The 20,864-nt window shown below is 33.8% G+C and overlaps 1 protein-coding gene across 1 annotated transcript in view; it reads left to right on the forward strand.

The window, feature by feature from the left end:
* Nucleotides 1–20,864, forward strand: part of LOC123713067 (TWiK family of potassium channels protein 9-like) — a 140,132-nt gene that overhangs the window by 103,118 nt on the left and 16,150 nt on the right. The window contains exon 3 of the mRNA XM_045666556.1: nucleotides 4,016–4,046. The gene's annotated coding sequence lies outside the window, so the exon portion shown is untranslated. The remainder of the gene's footprint in view (nucleotides 1–4,015; nucleotides 4,047–20,864) is intronic.

Below are 20,864 nucleotides of genomic sequence, written 5' to 3' on the forward strand. Positions count from 1 at the left end.
CAGATATAAAGTTAGGAATGATATATTAATCTCGAACGATTTACTTCGTATAATAGAAAATAATACAATTTACGCAATACGTATAGATAGTTATTCCTGTGAATAATCATGGATATGGGATCAACCTAACGTAAAAGCTACGGCAGTAACCTAAAAAGTAGGATTACTTGAAAGCTCAAAACCGTCTGACAAAATAAAACCTGGTATTTTTGTGATCCCATTGCATAGTGATATGTATTGCGTTAGATCTGGGTCTAATCGAAGTAAAAGGATTGGGCAAGGCAAGTAGGTATAAACCTACCGTGCATCGAAAAACTAACAAGTTACTTAAATAAGGTCCCAGCATCAGTTTTTTTAAGTATTGGGCCTAACTTTGCAACTGTATTAATGACAAAGCCTAAATCCTTGGCCTAGACATGTGTTCCATTATTTACCTATTTAGACTACTATATAAATGTGTGTGTTCTTTATGTTTTATACATACACAAAACTATAAAGACACTATTACCGAAACTTCGACAACAACGTGTTACGAAATTGTTTTGCAGAAAGCGACCTGCTTATTACTTATACTTCTAGGTATAAAAAATGAAATAAATCAGTTTGGGCCTTAGATTTTTCTGTCTGTTTTATGATCATTTGTTAATCTTATAAGCAAGGGTTATCCTCGTGTGCCTGACCACGTCGTCGCCTTTTTTGGGTCTAAAGTCCTTCACCGTTCGAGCGAATGTTAAATGTGCCCATAGTAAAAAAGTCCATTGGTGCACAGCTAGGGATCGAACCTACAACCTCAGGCATGAAAGTCGCATGTTGAAGCCACTAGCTGAAAACTGCTCTCAGTTTTAGGTATACTCTTTAAAAAAAATGAAACTTAATTGTAAGATTTTTAGATTAATATATAAAGGTAATAAATTCAATATAGGTTCATTTTTATAGATTAAGAATCATTAAAGCAATATTGCGTACGTTAATATAGTAATGTCCTCTTTGGAGATAAATCTTCGATATCACCCCCAAAAATAGATTGATGTCCAGATAACGACTTGTGCCAGTTATTAAGGATCGAATTGCATAACTTTCAGTCATCCTTTTGGGAGTTTTTTCCCGTATTTTAATGATTTTATGCAGCCTTGGTGGTAAACTGTAAATTAAAGCAAAATATAAACATGTGAAGTCTTAAAAATATTTTTTTATCAGCATTGCGTAATTCAGAACTGTGTAGGATTGTTTCATGTATTAAAATAAAATAATTTTTTTTTTGCTTTATTTGAAGGAATGCAAAGTTAACTAATAACTGCAATTTTGTACCACAATTTAAATTCAAACGTCTTCCATACGTTATCGGTCGCATGTTATTTCAACATTACCTGATCCTACTGTTGGGATGTTGGTATCAAATGAAGGAGGAAGGCCACCGTCCACCACGCTGGTTATTGAATTTTTTCGTTTCCAGTTTCCACGTGATATTTTCTTCAATGTACTAGCAAGTTTTGCGCACATATAAAGAAAACCCCATTGGCACAGACCTCAAGATTCAGAGTTGCCATCTTAACCACTGACAGTTATTTAAAACATGCTAAACCTTCTTACGCATTAAACTCTTTCATCTATCAGAGAATTTTTTTGTTACTCATTTTTTGTGAACACGAATTCTAAACTATATGGGGCGAATTCAGGGAATATGTCTCATTATTTAGGGGTACATTATATTGACACCCGTCCTGAGGGACGGTTTCCGCATTTACGATAATAAAGCTAGGGACGATCCGTGTCTCAATCATTTGGCTCACAATGGGGCCCGAAGAAGCGATGTGGAAGAAATGTAACGCTCTTTGGAAATTGGGTGTAGAGTTATGCTATTAATATTTTATACAGGAAAGTTGATGTTTTGCTTGTACGCTAAACAAGAGTAATAAATTAATAATTGGAATATATTTTCTCATAAATATGAGTGAATGCATTTGAAGCAGTTTCGTGTGCAGTAAGAGAGCTGTAGATGGTGGAAGAATAAGATAATGATAAAGCTAATTAAATTTTATAAAAGGACAGGATTTAGTTATAGAGGTCAAAGACAATTCAATAAAACTATCATAATTTTTACAACATTTTTGAAAAAATAATTTCAACATTCTTTGTTTGTGGATAGTTTTTCGAAGTTTCGAATCTCGATTTTATGCAATACCATCATTAAATCTTGTTACCATCCCTGGGAATCCTTTCCTTCAAAAAATAATCATCAAAATTAGTTCATAAAAGACGAAATTATCCGCGAATATTGTCGAAATGAGAAACCTCAACGTTTTATGAGGCCAGTTTAAAATAGGTTTCAACGTATTTTACTTAAACAAATCCTAGTGACAATGTGTGCAAAACTGCGAACGAAAAGTCGTCTATAAACCACGCTGCACTTACTTATGAACTTATAATGATTTATTTTATGAATTATTAAATTACCTAAAAAAACGCAATAAAATTATGAAATTTAATCCCCAATTAGGGACTTGGGTTAAAAAGGGTTGGTGAAGACGTTTCTTAACCTTCAAATTGGGTCAAATAATAATGAAGTTACATTACTCTGTCTAATAATTAACATTCCATCAATTAAAATTATATATAAATTTATAGAGGTAGAACATACAATTTAAACTAACGGCCTGGCTTAACGATTCTAGCGGTCATTAGCAACAAATATGAAAAAATATATAAAATTTGTTTTAAGTTATAATAATCATAAATGTGGACAGGTAAGGTAATACCAAATTTACAGTCTGCATAAATATTTCATCAACATCATGTTTAGCTATTATTTCTTGAGAGTGTTATAAAACATTTTCAACAACTCCGAGCTACCAAAATCTAAAGAAATATTTGCTCAGGGTGGCTGTATCTTATTTTCAATTATGCTGAAACGCGCCTTTCATGGATGACTCGATCCATCTCCAAGGTAAACATTGGCTAAAGTCCAGTACCAAGCTAAATAAAGGCTTTCGGCTACATACAATTACTTACTGGCACAATCTACTCTGTCATACAGCCTACGGCTTACAAGTGATATTAAATATTTTTGTATGGAGTTTTAGTTAGATCTCATTTGTGTTAAACATTGTTAGTTTTTATGGTGTTAGCTTTTCATTTAGCTCACGGATTAAATTAATGCAAAAATTATTCGAAACATCTTCGAATATATTATGAAAGTCTAGTTCTAGTCTAGTTTCTTAGTTCAGTTCAGTATATGAATGGTTTTGGAGGTATATTTAGCAAATCAATATGAAAAAATATGAAAGCGTACTTTCAATAACGGACAACATTCTGTCTGTGTTTTTAATTTTTAAAGGGAAATTTCTACGGAAAATGTTTTCCTTAATGCTTAAAATATCATAAAACCAGTTTCAATTGGTAAAATTGATAAGCGTCCTTCGTGAATCGAAAATTTCTCATAAAAGTTACGGTCTATTTCGGTTCAAAAGTCGGCGACGTTCAAACTTTGTTCCATTTGAATAACAAGAAAAACCTTTTTTCTTCCAATGTCTTTTTCAGCCTTTTCCTGTTACCGTTAAGGGTGACGTTTTTGTTTCGTTGATTTTATATATTTTTAATTGGAACTGATTCTTAACGCTAAGTTTGGATAGCGATTTCAATGTTAATGAACACAAGCATTGGTTATCAAATTCGATATAATGACATATTAATTGACAATTTATACAATTAACGCATACATAAATAAATTTGATTTTAAACGAATTTATTGATATATCAATTTAGATTCAAATGATGTTAGAACTTCTGCGTCTGTTTTCTATATTTGTCAAGGCGAGGTTGCCAAGAGTCAAACCCAAGAGGATACGTAAACCACCATCATTGTGTGAAATGCTCGAGAAACGTATTTGATGCAAAATAATATGAGTAGCTTTTGACTACAATTTTTAAAAATATATATTTATAGTTAGTTATACATAAACATAACCATTATACATGACTTATATGTTTTAATATGTGTATTTGTTTTTTTTTTCAGGAAATTCAATGATGAAATACTTTATTTATAGGTAAGTGTTTACACTTCCGTTTTCATATTATATTCATAAATTAAACACAATAATAATTGTACATTATATAATATTAATAACTCGATACCATTATTGTATGACCTGGCACAAATACCTAGTTATAAAGACTACATTCCTGGCATCATCTATTATTTATTTGACCCAGATTAGCTTCGTATGATATTTCTCTATGAATTAACTTTTTCAGTGGAAAACGGAATTTATGCAAGTAGAAAATTGAGAACAATGTGATGAAAATAGCTGATACAAAAGTTGTACTAGATATTTTATGAAATTTTGTACCAGTCTTCATTTCGTCATAATTTTCTCAATTTATTGTGATTATAAAACCATGAAACAGACCCAAAAATGTGTTTGCCACAAGCCTCAATACAGCCGCGGATTGTACATCTGTGTACATGATTGTACATGTCTCTACGGTAAGAATAAACAATGCCAAAAAAAAGTTTTATTAATCAAAAATAATAACAAACTAGCTGTTTATTTTACTTTGACAATCAATCATTTTTAATGTATTTTTATTAGACTTTGTCTTAAATTAGTTTAATGCTCTCATTTGTTTGGAAAGTAAATTCCCCTCATATTAGAACGATGCCTGCCATCATGTACAGAAAATGCATATAAAAGCGTTTCTACGCTTTCCTCGTTTTTTAGAATTGTGGTTCTCTAAAATATTTTATACATAATACACTATTCAAGTTTGTATTGATAAATACAATAATTTCGTCTCGCACTAAACCCAGAGTGGCAATTTACGATCCGCTTGTTGAAGTGAATTTCGATTTCGGACTTTGCATTTATCGTTTAGCGCTGAGCGATTTAGTCTGTATTTGAAAATTGGAAATTATGTTTTAAATTGTTCTGTATTCAGCTTTAATAGCTTAAAATATATAATGAGCTTATTTTGGATGTAAATTAGTTATATTTTTTATATAAGAAGCGATTGATGCAGTTTCACGTTTGAGTTGTGTGAGCACTTTTTTTAATGACAAGTACCATTCAGCAGATGTATATTTATTCGTTTATATTTGTATTTTACAAACAAATTGATCCAGAGATTGATCATGGGTCATACATGTTTGACCACTCGTAAAATAGTTATTAATTTATATGTAAATATTTTTTTAATGCTTTGACTCTGTCATTCCATACGTCATAACGAAAGACTGTGTTTCGCCAACGCTTCTTTTCATTAAGATGCCCCTTTCTTTATAATAAAATTTCCCAATCTGTGGATTCTGTGATAGTAAAATTATCCAGATACAAACTCGCAAATTACATAGAAATTGCACTAGCCATATTGGATTTAGAATCTACAGAGGCGTTACTACATATCTTGGCAAGACTGTGAGGTTCGAAAAACTAACAAAAAGAGTGTATGATAACAACTCTCAGCTACTCTCTCAAATACATGCGCATACACACACACTCACACATTCACTCATACTTAATGTCTTATATACAAATATATATATAAAATTACAAATAAACATGTACCATGTACCACGGTATACTTGTTTTCTAGTTGCCCACAACACATCCTAGTGTGGGGGACTAGTGATATATGAATTTTGCCACAACGCTTTGGTCCTAAATAAAGTTTTTATTATTATTATAATTTCTTATATACATATTGATAGAAGGATAAATTCATTTTATATTGAATAAAATTTATCAACACAAACTTCTCATCGAGATATTAAATTTATTTCATAAAGCTTTAGCTGTGAAACCAACTGTGAATATTTATGTGAGATTTAAATTTTGATGCTTGAATGGTTAAGATACATATGTGTGTGTGAATCTGATGATACCCAGTTCGTAGATAAGTAATTTTATTCCGTCTAGCCCTTTTTAAAGTTTTGAATGTTTCAACTAGGATTGCATCATAAAAAGTTGTTATCAACACTATAAATTGCCAACCAAAATGTTACTAGAAAGGTCAGTTCCAAAGCTTGGCTGTTGTACCAATTTAAATACTCATCTTTTCTGTTACGTCTCAGATGGACTACGTACCGTTACACTTTGAAACGTAAACTTAACAGTTAACATTTTTAATTGCCTAAGTCAAGTCGGATTTAAATATAAACCCGACATGCCTTGTTCCATTTACTACAATGATGCGTAAATACACCAAATTTCAAGAGAAAGTCTCGTTCGCTATTTATTTTAATTCAATTTTGACGTTTCACGTGTATACATTATACGATTACGTATCATGTTTTTATTTGCATGAATGTTTGATTTAGAAAACTAAATTGGCTCCAGAGCGCTCATCCCGTGCTTTGTTGTCTTACATTGTAAACAACTGGATTGAAAATAAAAATAATGCTTTTTAATAAAATTCGATATGGGTCTACATCCGGAGAATTGTTATGTATGTGTGTTATTTAATTCAATAAAGGGAAACACATTCATTTTTATATATTTGGCCAATATAAATGGGTATTTTAATATTTTCATTTTATATTCAGTGTTTGATAAGGGGCTAATTAATATTTTTTCTTTTGCATCATTCGTACTTTTTTAAACCAAATACTACATATCGTTATCGTTTCCAGTACTTACATAGATCTAGTGGCGCCGTAACCTTCCTTCTATGGTACTTGGGTTAAGATTCGTGTACATATTTCATTAAATATACCTGATAATTTGTTTCTGTGGTTAAGATTGATTGAAAGCTGAAAAGCTTTTTCTGTTTCGTAATCATATTAGAAGAAGAAAAACGCCATAAATCCGATTTGGATTCTTACAAGCGGGTTAAAATTGAGATTCCCAGTCAATATTGAGAGACCGTTTCGGATCTGATTCGGATCTGTACGGATTGTGTTTATTTTATGAATACAAACGTTTATGCAAATGGCTTCTTTTATGCTAATATAGAAGCTTTCTTTTTGTAATCAAACCAATGTCAGTGAGAAATCGCATTCTTATAAATGCGCAAATAACGCATAATAAAATATTTGACTTGATCATATAAAGAAACGTGTGTGTACTTATGTCTTTTCAAATTGTTTATCTTTCGCCTCATTCTATGTTTGTTGAAAAAACTACTGTTACAATAGAAAAAAGATATTTTTATTATAACGCATTATCTAGTCAAATAAAATGTTGAATATACCTAACTTCCGGGTGTCGGCATCGTAATTTACTCTCATCATTTTTCCCTAACGCACCAAAAAAAGTATAACTTCAATATAAACAAAAAAAATATAAAAGCAGAAAATGGTATTTTATGGTACTAAAACTAAACGTATTATATAATATGTAATTCTGAGACTGTTCAAGCATGGTTAGACTAATTAGATCACTAGTAATTACGGTCAAATTTAGTGCCCAATTAGAGACCACAGATTCAGATACAAAATGAAGCAATATGTAATATGACCCAAAAATATATACGTATATACTATTATATTATTCCTACAACCCTTTATGGTGTCGCTATTAGCTGTTTACTTACTGTTTATAGCCAAGTGACATCGTCGAAAATTCAATCTACAACTGTTATTTTGCTCACGTAATTCTCCGAATAACGATTGTTACTTGCGGACATAGAAAAAAATATGTATAGGTAGGATTTGATCGAACGATTTAATGGTAGGAAGTTTCAAGCATAACGACGAGGAAAACACTGCATAAGTATTAAAGTGGTCATGTACCTGGTCAAGCCATAAGTGCTGTTAGAAATAAAAATGCATATGTGAAACATCGCAAAATCGAAAGAAGTTTTTAAAATAATATTCATGTTCCAAATTTAAAATAATTAATGCTTGAAACAAGTATTATGTAACAGTATCTAAGGCCAGACTAGTTATTTAAGTTACTTCTGCCTGCAATATCGTACGTGTTCAAAAATATTAAAAGAATTAATGTAATGAACATCAACACACGAGCGGATGACTTATAACCCCAGCAAAAATAAGATAAGTTGTATATCCCAACATTATGAGCTTTAATGTAATAAATAACTCCACGTATGTTTAATTATATAAATTATACGGGCCATTTCACCCCCACACCTGTTTCATATTTCATTAGCCAGCTCATTTCTCAGAAATAGCATTCGAATGTTTTGACTAATGTTGTCTCTCTCGTTTTCATTACACGCTGTTTGTTTTATAACAGATATATTATGTACGAGTACAATATTTTTATAGTCACTGGTTACAGAGAAAATGTGGTAAAATATATAATCTTCAATACTTTAATGTAGCTAATAAACAGTGAATTTGTAATATAAAATAGTAATGCCTAAATGTCTTTAAAATTATACTAATATTGTAAAGCTGAATAGTTAGTATAAACACACTATGTTAGGTTTGCAAATGTGTTCATAATCTACCTATGACCTATCTACGGAGCAACAATAGTTGTTATTTTCACTGAACCCGAAGTTCAGTGTTTAAGCTTTTATTTCCTCCATAATATTCCATAGGAATAGAACACTCCGTATCTATACACAAGTCTATAAGAGCAATAAAGTTGTTATAAACCTTTACAGTCGATTGTTGCGATTCTACGATAACTCATAAAATACACGATGCTCATAAACGTTAAAATTTATGGCGATTGTTCCGGGTTAGTGACCACAATATTTATGGTCTAAGATATGTATTGTTTAGATAATGTTGCACATTGTTAACGGCTTTTATATAGTAGTTAAGAGGCCGGCAAAGCACTTGCGAGCCTTCTGGCTTTACATCGGGAGAGCCTACTGCCTGTTTGGCATTGGTAAAAAAAAACGTCATATACGTTAATTCCGTCACATACATAGCTTATGAATCGTTTAGAGAGGTGAATGTGTCACGTAAGGAAAGCCAAGAAACTCAGATAAATTATTTTAAAACGAAAAAAAATAGTACATTAATGCTTTTAATACATACTTTAGTTGGCTACAAAATTAGCTCCTTCATTGTGTTTATTTTTAAGGCTCTAGTATTATAACCATAAAAAGATGTATTATTTTAATAAGCTTTCGTTATTATGTGAATAAAAATTATTGAGCAAGTATTTCAATAAAACATCTTTAAGGGATAAAACATGACTATATTATATTAATTATTTAACTCGAGTGATTTTGTTCGCGGCGGTTGCGTTAGTAGTTAATAAATGTTACCTAATTATTTTTCTCTTAATAAGTAGTAATGTAGTTATAAGAACATACGCATACCACCCTATCACAATAAAACTTTAATATTTGTGACCTTCAAAATATTATACTTGCAACGAAAAACACTTATGACTTCACCGAGGCAATTACGAACAGGTCAGTCGGTCCTAAAGTAGACGTTACCACAAAACGCTTAATTAATTTTGGCATGTTTTAACCCTGGCCTAGTTTACAAGCCTTCCATTTCAGTATATATTTTTGTTTTAAAGTATCCTTTTTTCTTTAATTTTATAACACCGGGCGTAATAAGACATACCAATTTTATAAACACGGATGTCAAATAGGGAAGTATTGAAACAACCCAATATACATTATTAAGATTAAATTCACAATATTTACAATGTAGTAAAGGCATTTCTGTGTCTGTCGTCAGTATTCACTTATAAGTAGGTCAGCTGTCTTTAACCAATAATAATACTTAGCTCCAGTTTATTTTACGATTCATATAAATAAAAATTTACTTACTAACAACGGCATTATATTCGTTATTTTTGATCATAGTAAACTCAAATTGAAAGAAATCTTGTAGTAAAAAAACAGCATAATAAAAGTGATGATACAAATTAGTTTGGATACAATACAGTTTTACCACAATGCCTTTAACATGCAGGCTCAGTTATGCATATAGAAAGAAAAATAGAATCGCTACCATCTGAAAAAAGACTTGAACGGACAATCTCAGGGTATAGTGAATTTGCACTGGCGACAAAAAAGGGACGAAAGTTGCAATTACATATAATGTAAAATAAAGCTCATGCACAAAAGGAGGTCAGTGTACTTGTACCCAACGTTAAGTGTAAACTAGCTCCCTCTGGTATCGCAAACATGACGTTGACACTTTACAAGCCCTCTTCCCTTGTCCACTGCATGTGATACCATGTTTCTAAGTGAAACATAATTTTTGGTCCAATTAATATGGAGTTGGTAAATTTTAATTGGTAAATCTAAAAACCACAATTATCCTTTGTAAAACAAGTTGTTTACCGCCGTAAGTACGGGTTAATCCTCTCAAACTACATGATTGATATTTAAAATAGATAAAATATTTAACATATAAGTTTTCTGGTAGATTACACACCGTGGGTGTGTATTATAAAACAAAATCCCTTCCTGTCTGTACGTTTATAATTTTTTATATCTTTTGTCGACGACCAATCACTTTCCGTGCGGCTTGATCCCTTGGCGTTGCGTAGAGATGTTGGGTCTCTCTGCATCTTCTACCGCATTTACCATGAGGAGAGTTCAGAAGAGTTGTTCGGTCTAATACCCGCAGCTGAGTTTCATTATCGAACGTCAAGGCAAAATACCATCCGTATCACCTCGACGTCCGTCGTTCCACAACTGTGCGTTTTCTAAGGCAGTTTTTGTATTAGTAGTATTTGTGTAGTATTTCCGAACCAATCCGACTTAGGGTCCTTCAAGAAAAGAACGTTCCAATTCTTGAAAGGGCGGCAACAAACTTTCGAGCCTTCTGGCAATGTGAGTGTCCATGGGTGGCGGTATCACATTAATTTAACCTCCTGCCCGATTGCCTCCTTTTACATAAAAAAATTGAATAATTAATACCGCACCTTCATACAGATCAAAATATTGCATTAGAACAATAAGTGTCACCTTTTAGCTCGCATTTTTTTATATTATGGCAATCGTTTTGACTATATACCAGTTTCAAGTAAAAGGTTGGGAAACTACACGCGAGAAAAAATAAAAAAAGCAATCAACAGTAAACAAAGGGACTATCCTAAAAACAAAATATGTACATAAACATATTACGTCTTAATATTATTATTAATTATGAAAGAAGATTTTAATACAATAAAGGATAAAACAAAAGGCTGGAGATATTAGTCGGAAGCGGAACATGTAGTAATTGTAAGGAATACAGAAAGGAGGTGCGGTCATATTGAGCTCGCATTTCATTTTATGATTATAATCTAAATATAAAGTATGATTAGCTTATCACGTGTCAATCGTATATTTGCAAAACAATAACATACATACGCACCGCAAATGTTTGCGGTGCGTATGTCATCGTTTCTCCCTCATTTATTTTTTCCTGATTGAAACAATGTGATGCAACGGTTTGATTTACTTGATTTAATAAACCCTTGATGGGGCAGGGGACTTCCACAGTGAGTCTCCATCGCGTTCGGTCTAAATGCCAAAGGTCATCGGTAAATGATCGGTCCGGTTTCTCACTGTTTCGGTTTCTTGATTCGTTGTTGACTTTCCAGGGCAGCAGGAGAGTACCCACTGTGCCCTAGTCCAGGAGTGAGGCTGCCACAACACTCATGAGAGTTCTGTTTTAAGGCGCAGAATATTCGCCTTTTGTCCAGCTCAGCTGCAGCTCTAGGTAGTGGGAATGCGTGGCCGCAGCAAGTTCTACTAGGACGTGGATAACTCGGATTGGGCGGGGTGCTGCTTACACTAGGATTTCACTACATCACACAGCAGACGGTTTGTTGGCTTTTCCTAGGCAATGCTGACCTCGCTCCATCAGCGATTCGTACCAATACCATTCTCAACTTCCCACCCCGAATGCAACGGTAAATGTTTATAAAATGGAGACACTTTTCAAGTTAAAAGCGATTGGCAGGGAAATTTTGATTGATATCTACGTGGTTCCTGTAACACACTAATAGGAAAACTTTCTGTATTTTTTGCTATTACTTTTAGGCAAGGCTCTGTACCTCAACCGAGAATCGAATCTCCAGATTTCACTTTGTGCAATTTTCATGTCCACCAAAAACCAGTTTATTTCAAATCTGTGCAATTGTTTACAACTTGCATTTATTTTTCTAAAAACATCCTTTACTACCTACCATTGATCAGAGCCCTTCTAAGGCCCGTACATGCTTATTTCCAGACCAGATCTATGATGTTCTATTTCCTTTTTATTCCTACTACTGTTCCTGTATCTTCTATGTATATATTCTATATATGGATTAGATTTAAAATATAATCCCAATATTGTTGGTTCTAGCCGATTCAAAAGGCATATTCAGCAAATGCCTAAAACAGGGAAAAAGGTGTTGTAATCAAAGGTTTTATCTGCACTACCTCTATTACATTGTAAGGTAATCGTTATCAAGCGGCTCTTAGTAGCAACGATTCGCCAATAAAAGTTTTGCAAGTTTGTCGAATAACGACACCGGAAACCTTTTTAGGACTATCTCTGTAACTGCCTTTGTAGCTCAATTGTTTAGTTATTCAGAGATCACACATAAAATTATATATAAAGTATGAGTTTATAATTTTATTATTGTTTTTTACTATTTTTATGACGTTTTTCAGTTTATGAAAAACATTTTAGATATCCGTCAACGCATTTTATTTTAAATAGTCATGGAGTGGGCGTTTTAACGTTATTGCAATATTCCTCAACATCCCTTGATAACAGTCAAAATCTGTTAAAGCGACATCAAGGGGACTACTCATAATTAGTCGTAAAAACCGATAACAGCCAATGACGTTGTTATTAAGTACGTAATACAATAGAAATCAGCCTTTGATTTTGGTCATTATAACCGATATGTTCAAAACGATGTCGTAGTAAACAAACGGTTTTGACTGTTCCTGTATCCATATAAGGAAACTATTTCACCAAGGAGTTACTACCACGATCTTTGTATGGATGTGTTTTTCTTCTTCTTGAATGTATAATACAATATTGTACCTACAATTACTGATGTTTTAAAATTGTCATAGATTTACCTAACTAATACACTTTTAAGTGAAACTTAAGTAAACTCAACCAAACTGCCCAAAAGAACATTTATTTAATAGCGGCAGATGTACCATAACTTTTATAATATAGCTGTTCTTAAATACATTCAGAAATTTATCCATTATTAAATGGCAATGATAAGGTTCCGGTTCACAGCCAGGCAGGAGGTAAAAAGAATCAACTATAAAAGTAATCAAGTAAGAAGATCAACTATAAAATAAAAAATAAACATAAGGATTTTCTATCGTAAAATAATCATAGTATAAATAACACATACGTTAATAAAATAAAAACAGTACTAAATTGTAAGGCAACCTTTAAAACGAAGAAAACTACTCAATTCGTGAATAAGGATTTTAAACAAAAGAAAACACCAATACGAACAATTCTCATCTGACGCCCGTCAGTGGAGTAATAAAATGGTTTACCCGGAACAAGTTTTATAACTCATAAGATGTAATACATCCTTGGTAAATTCATTTTTCAACGGCTATCGTGAAACCGTTTAGACGATATAAAACTTGGGTAACGGCTTGATGAAATTTATAGAGGTCTGTTGCTCGGCAACCAGTCTTAAACAATAACGTATCGTAATTGTAGGTCGGCCTTTGAAACATATTATTCTATGAATTTATTCCTAATCAAAATTTCTACTTGTATGAGAAATATTTCGTTTATATAGTCTCAACGCCGATTTTAAATTTCTCGGTAAACCGCTTGGTGACGAGTGCGGATTTTTTAATCGTTATGTCGCAGTGATATGGGCACCGCGCGTACTCCGGACGGCGTACTTTTTCAATGAGTTTTCGTTGAGTGAAGCTGAACGCAAGTTTAGTTATCGCTTTGAAATCCGCCGTTTAAGTGATGCCCCTAGCATTCAGTTAATTAAGTCGTGGGTATGATGAATGAATGTTCGCCTTAGACTTAAGATAACATCCTTATAAGATACAATTAGTCCAAAAAATCTAACCAGAAAACTACAACCATCGCAAAATTTACAGTCGTAAGATGTTAGAGATTTTTTCTTATTGCGCAATAATACAAAGTACGTTTTTACTTACTTTTAAATGTAAATAAACAAAATATTTAGCCGCAAGGAATACCGCATTAAATTATCTATAATATGTATAGTTTATTTATTCGTTAATTAACAAATAGATTAAAATGTATAGTAAAACACATAATTAGTAAATGTAATTGCTGCGGAATATTATTTGATAATTTACATGTTTGACATTATATAGCCAATAAGCGGCTGCATTACGACCATTTGGTTTCAGTTCATAACAGTATTAAATTTACTAAATGCAATAGAGAAGCTGGAGTATAGTATTGTGGTTTTGATATTAAACTAAGCTAGTGGTTGTATGAATTTGCAACGTTGCAATGTTAGATTAAAGAAGGAATTCGAATAAAGTGAAATTTTGATATTCACATTAAAAACACAAAATATACGATATATTAAATATAAATATCAGCAAGGACGTTTATAAAATGGTCACAATTTTTTTATATACTTTATGAGCTTAAAAATTCATGTAACACGCAACGTCAAACAAAAGTCAACAAACTGGTCCTCAAAGTTGTCATGTCATTAATAAATAATCTATAACAAAAGAATTCTGAAGGCGAAGGAATACCGCCGCCCTGAAAATGGTGGAAATTGTGTTATAGTTACGGGAGTTATTCCCTTTTATTCGGACACAATGAGTCTATTGTGAGCTGAGACAGATACTAATTTCAAATGGTACAACTGTGCTACATCTTATATGGTGAACAAATGTTGCGTATTTATGGATTGAATGCTTCTTTCAACGATCGCGTTTTGTATTTTGCTAAGATATTACTGTTGCCTATTTAGGAGAATACCTTAGGAGAAAACCTTCTCGTAACCTTACGATAATATATTTATAGAATGTCTTTATATAGAGATCATGACATAGTTAGTCCGCTGGTATATACAAATGTGAGTTTAAACAAACAAAAAAAAATGTTAACAATGTTTTGTTTGGCCATCTTGCCTTTACCTACTTATTTGCAAATTCCTTTTGTGATACCGTAAAGTAGCATGTTTCTCGTTTAATTGTTTTAACAATATTATCGTATATTCGTACATTATAAACAAGCTTCTTTTTGAATTTGAAATATCAGCTTACAAAAGGCGTTAAAAGATAGAACTTTGGTGAAAGTAACAAAATATGGCAAAAGTAAACTTTTTCATATAAAAATGACCACCAAAATATCTCAACATAAACTGATTCGATAATAGTAACGTGAATGTTTTTCATTAGCAAAATAAATAAAACCACAAATCCAGGATGTTTTCATAATTTTCGTGATTAAAAAATATTCGCTAAGAATTGAATTAATGGAAAGCGCATGTATTTGGGTCAACTCTACTTGGTAATAAAATAACATCATAATAATTTGGTTATGTCCTAAACAGAGAACGGAACAATGGAGATATTAATTGTTGGTTGACATTTAAACCAAGTCTAGATTTAGGCCATCGCCGCTTTTTTATTTGTACGATTTTTTCTGTTGTTTTTAAATTTATTCTTCAACGGCAGCGCTCTAAGCCCGAAATATTTTTGACTCTCGGTCATCTTCATTGCCCCACAACACACTGTAGAACAAAATATTCTCCGATATTGGTCCAGTCAGGGTTTTTAAGAAAGTTCACCGTCTAACACAGTTCTTATGTTTTACTAGCTTGACCCATCATGATATTCCTTTATATGAGCTTATTTAGAAACTGTATTACTTAAATTAAGAGAATGAGCATTTTCAATAACCATAGGCATCGTAATAGCGTGATTGTTTTAAAAACCAATAACTATTTTAAAAAAAACTTGTAAAATATTACAATCGAAGAAATAGGAATAAAAATTCAAAGTATAAATTTTCATATCTAAAAACTAGTCACTGTTGTAACAAGAGTGAATTGATTATAATATATCTTCGACTTTCAAGAAAGACATTCCATTTTCATTCACGGGATAAGTGAGTTTAAATTTATGTCTGTACGAGACTTTCATACATTTAAATAAAATTCTATATTTTATAATTTTTCCGGTCTTTGAGTGCTTCCTTTTTAAAACCTGATCTATATAGATTTAGTTTAGCTAGTCTTAACTGGGTACTTTCAGATAAGATGAGTATATTACGCCAAATAATATACGTATCACGTACGGTATGAAAAGTACCTGCTGACAAGATGTCTAGCTAGAAACACGTAGATTTACAATGTATAGAACAGCCACGTATAAGTTTCCACTTTAAAAAACTTTAGCTTGATAAACTTTTTACTTAGCTAGAATCTTTACCAACACGTACTTTTTCTTTCGTGTTTTAATAAAAAAAGTAATTTACTAAACTTATTCCGTAATGAATACACCAGATAATATTATATAAGGTCTATTATATATCTAGGGTACATATACAATAGACAGAAGTGGGTGGATATATCACAAATTTTGAATTTTGATGTAACTTGGACGCACGCTATTTTCGCGAAAAGGTTGGCAGAGACCACGACGTATGTCCACTTGCTTCGGTCCTGATATATCCACTTTTACGACATTCCCTATATATTCTCATCGGTTATGGAAACTTTTAACATGTCTACTACCTGCATGCTCCAGGGATAGTTGACAAGGCCTACACAACCCGACTTCAACATCCAAGGTTTTTTTTTTTTTAAATTTATAACCCTCTACTCCCCTGCCATATTGTCCAGGGACTTTTTATACCACATTTTTTCCAAAAATAAAAACAATATACATTTAATTAATTCGACTAGTTCGCGAATGGCAGGCGTCGCGAAATACGCCCCGGCTGCATCGGTAATATTTTTATTTACAATATTCATGGGCGAGCCGGGGCGCAATTCCTCGCGAGACCCGCTCTTTCGGTTTTGTTTGCCTCCTTTAAATATTTAAGAATTTTTTCGCAGAACCGTTCCAGGCACGGTCTGTGCTTTATTAACATGTCCGCCGCATGTAGGCCGCCACGGTCTACAGTCATCTGCATTTGTTGCTTGTTGCAGCTGCTTATATATCTGAATGGCTTTCCGGCATACCCTCTCCACATGTCTGTTGAATGTGAGTCTAGCATCCAGATCAACTCCGAGAATTCGGATGTGGTTATCCATCTGTATCGGTACATTATTCATATTTAGTCGTGGGGTGTCATACTTAAGTTTGCGCGTCACCACCATGGCCTTGGTCTTGTGTGGCGCAAATTTTAGTTTGTTTAGGATACCCCATCTATGTATCCGGTTCAATGTTAGGTTGAGGTTCTGCTGGATCTCACTACCTGTCTCTCCTTCCGCTATCAAAACGATGTCATCCGCAAAAGCCTGGACGTACTCACCACCTTTTCGCAAGTCCTGTAGGAGCGGGTCCAATATTAGATTCCACATTGTTGGTCCCCCTATTGAACCCTGAACGCAGCCTTTGTTAGTTACTTTATCAACCGTGTGTCCAGCGTAGGTTAATTTTATTTGTCTTTCATGTAAGTAACTGTCCATTACTTTCCTTAGTTTTAATGGGCATTGTTCTTCTGCCAGTCGGACTCTAATTTGCGGCCACCAAGCGCTGTCAAGGGCGCCCTCTATATCGAGTGATACGATGGTTAGTATCTTCTTTTGTTTCAGCTTTGCGCGTATATGTGTGACTGCGTCATATAGGGCATCCTCAGTGTTCCGCTGGGGCATGAACCCGTATTGGATTTTCGAGGTTTTCGGGACTAGATGCCACTTTAGCCGAACGATTAGCATCTTTTCGTATACTTTTCCTAGAAGAGGTAGTAAGCCTATGGGTCTATAAGACTTTGGGTTTGTATAATCGGTCTTACCCGGTTTGCGCAATACAATTATTGTAGCAATTTTCCACAATTTGGGGAAGTACCCTCGCTCCAGGCATTTGTTTAGGACGGTTAGGAATAAGTTAGGCGCCGCGTTTATCGCGCGCCAACTTATATCCGCCGTTATGCCATCTTCTCCGGGGGCCTTTCTCGGGTTGAAACTGAGAGCGGCGGTTTCGAGTTCAGTCATTGTGAAAGGGGTATCATAGACTAAGTTATGTCCCTCTTTGTTTACTGTGTTTGCTCTGCTTCTTATCAATTTGTGGTCTTCAGTTTCATCCTCACTTGTGTCTTCCGGGAAGAAAGTTCTTACCAAGGTCTCCGCTGACTCCCTTTCGCTAACGTATCTACCGTCCCTGCAAAGTGGTATATCCTGGACTCTGGTCTCTGTCCCTCTTATCACTCTATATATACCTTCCCACATTGTCTCTCTTTCCTGTTTCTCGCAGAACTTCTGCCAACTCTCAGTTTGGGCTTGTTTAATCCGGTTTTCATACTCTTGTTTTGATGCAAGGTATTCACCTACGACCTCTTGCCTTCTGCGTGCTGCGGCACATCTTATCCTTCTCTTTCTAGTCTCAACCTGTTTCTTGAGCAGCTGCAGTTCTTCGGTCCACCAAGCCATTTTTGGTTTCTTCCCGGTTTTAATTTTTGGAATTGCTGTTTCACTTGATTTGATTACTACATCTGTGAACTTTTCTACTATTTGTTCCAACTCTTCAATTTTGTTTATCTTCCTTACGACGTCTTCTGTTAATTGAGAATTTTCTATATCATTCTTATTCTTATATATATAACATTTCTTCCTCGAATTTTACCCAATCAGCTTTCTTACTGTTGTAAATTTTTGTTCTACTCTTTCTCTGGATTCCTGGATGTATTTTTGCATTAATTTTGAATAATATGGCATTGTGATCCGATGAAATCATTCCTATGTCTACTTCCCAATCTTCGATCTTTCCTAATAGGTCGTTCGTGCATACTGTTACATCTAAGTGGCTGGCTATTCTGGTTCCTCTCCTTATAACCTCAAATGTTGGTTGCTGCCCATCATTCAGTATGTGCAGGCCAAGCTCAGTTACCAGACTTCCGAAGGCTTGTCCTCTATCGTCTATTTTCGGGCTTCCCCACCACGGACTTTTGGCGTTTGCATCACCGCCTAGAACTATTCTACTCTTGAGCTCATTCACCGTCGTTTCCAGGTGCTTTAGATAGGGTTCTATATCGGCTGGGTCTGGTTCCATGTAGTATGAGATCAGTGCAATGCCAGTCTGTGCCGTGGTCTTTAGTTTGATAGGCACTATATTAGTTGTTGTTAGTGCGGGGTATTGGGTAATACCAATATCTTCGTCAAAAATCAACACTGCTGCCTTTATTACTTTGCCCACTGGAGGATTCTGGCACTGCACCACTCTCACTCCCCTGTAGTCTTTCACCCTACCCAGAGCTCCAATGTATGGCTCCTGTACTAGAGCGACTGTAATTTTAACATCCAAGGTTGTAGTCGTAAGCCGCTTTTCATTTCCGTTTGTGTCCTTGTTCACTTACTGATTGATCTATAAAATAAAAGTGATCAAAGTTTATTTTATGCAATCTGAGACTAAGAACACATTGAGGATTGCAGAGCCACAAGATTTTTATTATAATATCAGCGCTGAAACCATACATAAAATTTACTTTACCTAAAATAATATATTTAAACTTCTCGGATGTGATTTGATTTGATTGTGAGGTGATAAAAAAACTTATTTTAAATGTTTATATTTTCGACTCTCACACAATATTATTACTATTATGAACATTGAAAATCTTTTTAGGTACAACCGCATTGAATTAGAACGGGTTTTAATTTTTTATTCGCGACATTACATTTTTATGCGTTAACACAAAATGAGGAGACGGGACGAATTTATTATTGTTATAACAATGGCGTTTTTATTGTAGATAAACTTTTTAAATGACGAAAATGTCCGACGAATGTTTCATTTTACGACAGACCTCTGAGACCCTAATTGATTTGTCCAATGGCATATGATTTCTACAGACAATTAAATGTAGATGACTCAGCGCCTCAATACCTTAACATTGACGACAGTTCACGATTGCCGTAGAGCAATTTGTGGAATATATTTATTTATTTATTAACACTTCGTTACATACAAAAATATAAAACAATTAAAAAGGAGGGCTTATTAATTTCGAGCGATCTCTTCCAGGCAACCATTATATCTTTTGTTTTACTTAAAATTTGCGAGCAAGGTTGTCTTCGTAGCTACAACGAGCGATTGAGATCCTTGAGGTCGTAGGTACGAGCTTTGCATCAATGGACTTTCTGCTTATGTGCCCATTTAACACTCGCTCGTGCGCTGAAGGAAAACATCGTGTGGAATGTGACATGCTTTTGACCTAAATTGTCACTGACAATGTATTTCAGGCACAGAAAGCTGATCATTTTCAATTATTAGAAAAACAAATGATATGAAACAGATACAGAAATCTTAGGCCTGGATTGTAGCGTCATTATTATATTTTTAATTAAAATTGAATAATACAACTATTTAACTTCCACTTCCCATGTGTGTCTATTTAATATTCTGTATTAAACCTTGTTTTTGAATTATGGAACTTAAACTTGAAAGAGAATTTTGACATTTAGTTTAGCACGCGTTCATAATGTATATGTGATATTGATTAAAGGTATCTGTTTTAAGTAATGACAATTTGCTACGATTTCGTTAAATCTTGTTTGCGCGAGCCTATATGACGTGTCAAACCCCTGGCATAGAAACTAAAGCTCATATATCGTCTACATTAGCAGCCTGCACCATTCCAAGAGGATTTATCTCAAAGCTATTAGACTCAATGTGCCAAATCGTTATCAAGGCCTGCGGGGTAAAACGGTGCTAAATCTGTCTATTTTAGCTACTAGTTATGTATCTCCTTCGTATTGGGATTGTTTTGAAATGAAAATCATGAATATCAGGATATTGAAACAGTGTTGATCTAGTCCTTATGCATGCGGTTGCTCAGG

The sequence above is a fragment of the Pieris brassicae genome, chromosome 8, assembly GCF_905147105.1.
Source record: "Pieris brassicae chromosome 8, ilPieBrab1.1, whole genome shotgun sequence".
In the NCBI taxonomy this organism is placed as follows: Eukaryota; Metazoa; Arthropoda; class Insecta; order Lepidoptera; family Pieridae; genus Pieris; species Pieris brassicae.